Consider the following 8,771-nt stretch of genomic DNA (forward strand, 5'->3'; position numbering starts at 1 on the left):
TCAACGTAATTTATTAAAATAAAAATAGTTAGAGATCATCTCAGATAGAAAGAGTGGAAAAAAGAAGAAATTATTATAAAGTGTAAGGGGTTGTTTGGAGATGATCTAAATAAATGCACTTATTGATAAGTGTATTTATTTGGGTCATATCACCGCTACGTTTTTATAAAAAGTTAAAAACTGCATTAAACAACTCCTAAATTTAAAAAAATTATTTTATATTAATGAAATTTTTTATAATATTAATTATTAATATTTTTAATATATTTTTATTTTTTTAAATACTTTTTAGGGTAGTATTAGTGTAATTCAAAAAAAAAAAAAAAAAAAAGTTAAACATGGAAAGTGGGAAACAAAAAGAGTGAAATGGAAAAAAACACTAAGGTCATGTTTATTTGGCTCTTTAAGAGGGGATTAGATTAATAGTCTGGAAGACTCATCTATCGAGTGTTTAGTTTGGAAAATGAGTGAGGGAGTTAAATATTTCCTTAGACTAGTAATCTTCTATGTGATAGGACTAACAAAGTCATAGGAGGGCTGGGATTAAAAATTGAATGAGAGGATTAGTAAATTTTTAAGCAAAAATTATATTTTTTATAATAAAAAATAATTATAATATTAAAAATACTAAAAATTTTAAAAAATAATTTTATATAATAACACTATCTATAGTATTATTAATCCGGTGGTATACAAACAAACGTTCTTTGTCCTATATCTCTAATCTAATATCACCATACTAACAATCTCCTCACTCAATTTTACGATACTTTTAATCCCCTCAATCCTATGAGCAAAAGAAACAAACGTGGCCTTAACTCTGTTAAAATGCAATGTTTTGAGGCGTCAAGATCCTCTAGAGTAAGTTGTCTAGAGTGATCTCCTAGAGTAAACAATCCAATGGCTGAAATTAAAACTCACCAAAACGACGTCGTTTTGGTGAGTAAGTTGAAAAAAAAAAAAAAAAAAAAAAAACCAGCTTTTCACCTCTGCAATTCCATAGCCTCAGAAACCCTAAATTTAACCGATCTTTGATAATTTCTTTTCTATTATTTTGAAACCCTGATCATAGAAGATCAAAAGATTCATTTTTTTTTTTCTGAATTATAACTATGGCTGGTTATGACGATCGATTCGAATTATCTGACAATCCAAAACCATCGGTTTTCAATCGGTCCCTAACCTTGCATGTAACGCTAAGCGAGTTTCGGAACAAACCCTACCCTCACTATTCTCTTGAACGCAATGGATCAATCAAGAAAATTCATTCACCGTTTGAATCGGCCAAGAATTCGATCAAAGGAAAGGTGAGACAGCTCTGCAGCATATTCGAATCCACCAAATCCCCAACCTCGGCTCTAGACGGTTCACAACCGCAGACTCAGTTTCCATCTCCGAGTAAATTGAAATCGGGAAAATCATTGGGTTCCGATTCTTAGGTTTCTCCATTGGTACCCAACTCTTCGATTTCGTTACAGGGTACGGAAGATCGAATTGTTGTGTATTTCACTAGTTTACGAGGAATTCGAAGGACATACGAAGATTGCTATGCCGTGAGGATGATATTGAGGGGATTTAGCGTTATTGTTGACGAGCGTGATATTTCCATGGATTCGGCGTTTAGGAAAGAGTTGATGAGCGTTTTGGGTGTAAAGAATGTGACTTTGCCACAAGTGTTCATTCGAGGGAGGTACATTGGAGGGGCTAATGTGATCATATTTATAATTATTATACTATTATCTACATAGATCTATATATTTTAACCAGTGTTTGATAGTTTTTATGTATCTATATATTCATGGAATCGACCCAGCCTTTTTTTTGGTATATACAGATCATCATCACCTTCACCATTTGTCTACTGTTTACATTCCTTAGAAATACTTTCAGTCAAAAAAAAAAAAAAAGAGGTTGAAATCGATGTACAGAGGTGAAAGAGCTTCACTGCTCTCTTCTTCTCTTTCCTTATCGCCTGCTCTTCCTCTTAAGCCCTTTTCTCTCTCTCTCTCTCTCTCTCATGCTTCATGTTTGAAATCGGCTTGCAGAGTAGAAAAGCTGGTTTTTTTTTTTTTTTCCAACTTACTCACCAAAACGACGTCGTTTTGGTGAGTTTTAATTTCAGCCATTGGATTGTTTACTCTAGGACATCACTCTAGACAACTTACTCTAGAGGATCCTGACGCTGTTTTGAGTGTGGTATACCTCTGCCACGTGGCTGGTCTTTATTGGGACAACCCATCTACAGCACCAACAGCACTACTGTTGATTGCAGCAAAACCGAACTCACCTAGTTGTATTTCATTATTAAAGAGTATTATTGGAATTTACCATTTAGCTATAAATTATTCTAATTGAATGCAAATTTTATCTGTGTGAGGAAATTAGCTAAGAATATGAAGTTATAGCTTGCAGAGAGCTCAGGTTTCATAGGTATATTTCATTATCAAGAAATATTATTTGAATTCACCACTTAGTTATACATTATTCTATAAATGCAAACTTGATGTGAGCATGATAAATTTGGCTACGTATTAGGAGTGCTTGCAGTTTGGTTATAGTTGGAGAACCTCTAATCCTCCATCCATTTGCCGGATTGACGAATTGAAAAAAATCAATCCGCATCTGTCTGCCGGATTGGTGGATGCGAATTAAGCGGATTGGTGGATGAATGTAAATCGATTTAATGGTATAAATTCTTGTAAATTTTGAACATAATACAACAACTTATCAAGTTTTTTTTTAGATAATAATCCAACTCAACATAACCAAAAGATTATCAAGTAAATTGTCAAATACTAATAATAAATACATATAAAAAAACTATGTATTATCAAAACTATTTCATTACTTTTTTTATTTAAAAACTATTTAATTTGATTTTTTTTAAATGACAAAATTAAGTCTTATATTTTTCATACAAAAATACCAAATATCAATACTTGCCATTTCATAAAGGGATTTCCAAATTGAAAACACAACATAATATCTAAACTCTTTTTCAATTGAAAACACAAACAGAATAACTAAACAAATTAAAAACAAAAAAATTTACAAATTATTAGGGGGTGCTTGCGATTTGATGGTTTAGTTGGGATCAAAGGACCCTCAAATCCGCTATCCATCCAAAAATAAGTTGATTGAAAAAAAAAATAATTTGTAACCATACACTCGTCATCAGGCATTCGTCTAAAATGTGGCAGATCGGTTCGGTTTGATGGATTTGGACATATCAAAATATCCGCTAAGCACCCGTACTAGGTATAAAGGAAATTGTTTAAAATCGATAGTAGAATTGTTTTTAGTGTTAACTAATGCGTAAAAGACTAAGAGGATAAAATATAATTTTAGTCTCTAAAGAATGTGTTTTTTTTTTTTTTTCATTTTAAGTTTTAATTTTTTTTATTTTATCCTCAAAATTGTCAATTTGAATTAAATTGGTCCAATTTCAAACAGTTGTTTACATCGTTAATGGAAAAATTATAAATTTCAACCATGGTCCCTAACATATATATTTTGTATCATTTTGATCTCTAAAATATTACTTTTGTCAATTTTTTCGTTTAATATTGTAAGGTTATGTTTTATCATCAATGTTTCAAGATCAAATTGATAAAATATAAAATTTAAGAACTAAAGTGATACAAAATACATACTTTAAGGACCGTATATGTATTTTATTATCATTCTATTAACTATTTAAGCGGTCCGTTTAGAATTGGACCAATTGACTCAAATTCAAAAATTTAAGAAGCAAATTGACAATTTAAATTTAATAGTTCAAAATGACAAGAAATACATATTTTAAGAACTATAAATATATTTTATCCTATATTTAAAAAATAAAAAAATATATATTAACTTATAAATATTTTGATATTTTATATTTATTAGTAATAATCCGTAAGATTGTTATTAGAAAACCTTATCCTTGATTGCTTCAAGAGACTTTCAACATTTTGGATAGTTTGAAATGTACCTTTGGTTATATCTCGAAGAAGATTAGGTTTATATTGAGGTAAATTATAAATAGATTCTCGTATTTTAGTAATTTTTAGTTTTTGGATAAAATATGAGATAAAAAAATTTGGATAAATTACAATTACATCTCTTGAAATTTATTTAAAATATGATTTTTCTCCCTAAGTTTTAGAAATTATATCACGCCCCTTCAAGTTTATGATCGCATAACAAATATCTCTTTTTATTAATAAATTATCAAGTCAATTAATAATTTTTAATGATGTCAAAAACATATTTCAATTAATAATGTAGATGGTTTTATTATTGTGTAGGAGAGTAGTTAAAAATTATATTTTTTTTTCTTTTAATTTTGTTAAATAAAGAATTCTAACAAGGGGATATTTGTATTTTTTCAAACTACAAGCATAATCCGTATTTTAAGCAAATCTTAAATAATGCACTTGTAATTTACTCAAAAAACTAGTATGTTTGGGAAAACTTTTTGACTTTTTATGAGAAAAACGTGCAAAAAGTAGAGAATAGAATAATTTAATAATTTTTTGATATTTTTAATGACTTTTTGACTTGTAAACTGAAAAACCTAAGTGATTCATAATTCACAATAGATTTAATTGTAACAATTTCCAAACAATCTCTTTGATATAATCCGCTTAAACCATGATATAAACTCACATAGATATCAAAGGAAACAAGTAAAGACAGACAGGGCCACGAAAACCGCTCGACCCATGGAATGGTTGCTCGAGCAATGTGACCCAAATGCGTGTTTTCCATAAGTGTCTTCGCTCGAGCCACCAAAAGGTTCGCTCGAGTGAACATTAAGTCTTCTCAATAATTTTGCAGACAATTCAAACTTCTAGAACCAAGGATTCTTCACTCGAGCGGTGTATGACAAAAACAGTCTACAGATTTCATGGAAAAAAGTGTTTGCTCACGGAATTGGCAACATAAGGGACCTAACATAAACTAAAATTCAAACTCCCTAGACAAGGCCAAGCCTAATTTGATAATTTAACTTTTTGACTAAAAAATAGTAAAACAGCTTAAAGTCATTAAAACAATAAATAAATAAATAAATCCAATAAAAAGAAAAAAATTGAACATCTATTTGATTGATTAGAATGAGATGCGGTGGAATGATGATTCTTTAGGCTTTCTTAAGGAATTATCTCATTTCTTTAAAATGGTAAAAGATGATTTTATTTGTAATGTATTTATCATTATTTTTGAAAATCTAACCATACATGGAAATAAATATTTTGATAAAATGATAATTCCATTCTAATTCATTTTAGTGAACCAAACACTATCTAAGTAAATCATGGTTTTCAATACAATTTTAAATTTATTTTCAAACACATAATTTGATAAATCAAAATTTGATACTTATTAGACACATCATTAAAGGTGGATTTTAGGGTGAAAAATTATTATTGGGTACTCTTGGAATATGGCCATATATAGTATTATGATTGGTGAAAAAAATGAGATATTATGATTTTGTGTTGGGTGATTGAGAAATATGATGAGACATAATAAATGATAATTGGTAAAAAAAAAAATAGACATGTGATATTTTAAAAGTATTTAATAATTTTTCGATAAATTCGATAAACTAAGTATTTAAACATTTTTTATTTTTATTTTTATTTTTAATTTTTTTTTTTTTTTTATCAATACTACTCATCAATGCCACATTCTCTCTGCTATGATATCGGATGGAAAATTTTGTATGTCAGTAACCATTTGATTGCAGTAGGGTTTGTTTGATTTTATTTTTGTGTTTGTTTCGTTTAAATTAAAATGGTCCCCACTAAAGTTGTTTTCAAGTTGGATTTTAATAATTTTGATGTGTAATGTTATTTAAATTAAAAAATTAGATTATTTTTTAAATTAAATAATTTTTTAAAAATATTTAAGTCATATCTTGTTCTCATGTTTTCCTAAATAATTCATAAATCATCTTATTTATATTACATTTACTTTAAAAAATGAACTTGTATATATATATATATATATATTTGGGTCAGGCTTCTTTCCAGTCTAAAATTGAACTGGAGCGTGCTATTAGGCCCACCATGGGTCCTTTTTTTTTTATGATCCGAACTATTTATTATGTAGAGTTCATTGAGTACTTTATTCATGTAAAAAATCACGTTGATCGGATATCGATAGCTACTTGATCGGATTAGATTTCTGTCAATAGTAAATATAATTTTCAAAATAAATTATTGACAAAAATCTGATCTGATCAACGTAATTTTTTACAGAAATAAATTATTTGACAAATTCCATACATTGAATGATTTGAATTATTGAAACAGAATCCGTAGTGGGTCTCACTTCTTCAACAATATGGTACAATCCACTTTGTGGATGGGAGACAATCTCTTCGCTACATTTTTTTCAAGTAAAGTGAAGGACCTCTTTAAAATAGGGATGATCACATCACAATGACGACAGGGGAAAAAAATACAGTTCTATGAAAAATTTTATAATTTTAATTATTAATATTTATAAAAATTCACTAATTATAATGATTTTTTCTATACCCACTTATTTGATATTTCCCTTATTAAAAAACTTTTAATTTCAAAATTGCAAATACATTAATTAATTTTCCTTTTGAACTGTGTAAATCAAGGCATAATAAGATTATTTTTAAAATGATTCAATAAAAACTAACCAATATAAGTTATTTTTTTAATTATTTTAAAAAAAAATCTATAAAAATAGTGATTGGAACCTAAATATTACATATTTGGCCCGCTAAATATATATTTAATTAGTCTATTTATTTTTAATATTTTATAATTTTATATATTTTTATATATTTTGAGTGTTTGTATATAAATTAATATAACTAATATATTTTAGATATTATATTACATTATATTTATTATAAAATAAATTAAAAAGAAAAAAAGAAATCAAAAGAGGGTGTCGGCAACAGTCGCCCTCAATTGATATATATATATATATATATATATTAATGGTTGTTTGATTGTGTAGGGTTTTGCCTATAAAAGGCCGGCGAGAGACAGCAGAGGAGGGGGAGCTCAAGGCAAGTGAGCAGAGGGTTTCAGCCTAAAGAAGAAAGGAGAGAAGAAAGAAAGAAAGGGGAAGTAGGAGAGTGTAACTTCTATATATTAGAGTGTGATAGTTATATGAGTGTTAGGGACTAGTATTTTCTTCTTAAGATAGGGATGAAATTTTGATCAAATAATTGGGATAGGTAGTATTTTAGTATTTTTAGTTTTGATTTGATTTGGATAAATTATATAATTTTGAGATATTTTTGTGTAATAAATGTTTTATTCAAATCATATTATACAATTGTTTTTATTACTATGTATTAAAATTGTTAGACGAGTCATACCTAATAAGACATGTCGTATATCAACCTTAGTTTAGTGTAATTTAGTGGTGACGATCCATGCTAATTGAAGATAATTCGTGATTGTCTAGTCATAATATACAAATCCTCTTGATGATGTATTTGTGATCAATTTACATCATTTTATCCAAATTAATGATTTTCTGAAAACTAATACAATAACCATTATTATAAGGTTAGTGGTGGATTCAAAACTTGAGAAATTTTTTATTTTGATTTATTTATTTTATGTGTTATTAATTTTAGTTTTATTATTATCAAAATCAAATTTTTTTTTTAAATTACTTTTAACTATTATTTTTGTATCAAAACAACTCGACTAGTCCTTGAAGATCGACACCTGATCTTAACCACTGTTTTATGAAGTAGTTGTTAGTACTTAGGCCTCGTTTGGGAACAGGCTAATTTAGTAACTTTTTGGCTATTTGGCTAAAAAGATAGGTAAAAAAAACTTGTATGTTTGGGATGACTTTTTGGCTAATTACGAAAAGATGTGCAAAAAGTAGAGAGAAAAGAGAATCTTTGACTTTTTGGTATGGGTTGTTGGCTTTTTGGCTAATTTAGTAACTTTTTGGCTAATTGGCTAAAATAGCCTCTTGCCAAACGAGGCCTTAGTTTTAAATATAATATTTTGGTGTGCAAACGACCATATCAAATAATATGAGAGTTTTGAGTTTCATAGGATTTTTCTCATTTAAACTCCCCTTTGCTTATATAATATATAGATAGATGATGGGATATTAAGGTTAGATCCCATATTGTTAGATACATCATTAAGGTGGATTTTAGGATAAAAAATTATTATTGGGGTACTCTTGGAACATGAATATATGGTATTCCATAATATTATGATTGATAGAAAAAATTAGATATTATGAATTTGTGATTCTAAAAATATATAATAATTTTTCGATAAATTAAATGTTTGAAGATTTTTTTTTTTTGGATCAATACTACTCAATGCCACATTCTCTCTCCTAATATGATCTTGATGGAAAATTTTGTATATTAGTAACTATTTGATTGTAGTAAGGTTTGATTTGTTTTTTTGGTGTGTTTTTTTGTTTAAATGCCACATTCTCTCTCCCCAATATGATCTATGAAGAAAAATTTAGGTACTCTAGCCCTTTATCTAGCCGGCTTTCCTTCTTTGTTTTTTTTTTTTTTTCTTTTTTGAGGACGCTTTCCTTCTTTCTAGTCTACCATTGAAACCAACTCAAATAACATAATAGTATATATAAGTAACCATTTGATTATAGTAGGGTTTGTTTTGCTTTATTTCTTGTGTTTTTTTGGTTTAAACTGAGGTTGTTACCAAGTTAGATTTTGATAATTTTTAAAGAGTAATGTTATTTAAACTAAATAATTAGATTATTTTTTAAATTAAATTATT

General features: G+C 27.9%; 1 pseudogene; it reads left to right on the top strand.

Annotated features, from left to right (window-relative positions):
• Window positions 1–844: 844 nt before the first annotated feature.
• Window positions 845–1,963, top strand: LOC114315807 (uncharacterized; annotated as a pseudogene).
• The last annotated feature ends 6,808 nt before the right edge of the window (window positions 1,964–8,771 follow it).

Source organism: Camellia sinensis, chromosome 13 (assembly GCF_055761805.1).
Source record: "Camellia sinensis isolate YWXY chromosome 13, ASM5576180v1, whole genome shotgun sequence".
Taxonomy (NCBI): domain Eukaryota; kingdom Viridiplantae; phylum Streptophyta; class Magnoliopsida; order Ericales; family Theaceae; genus Camellia; species Camellia sinensis.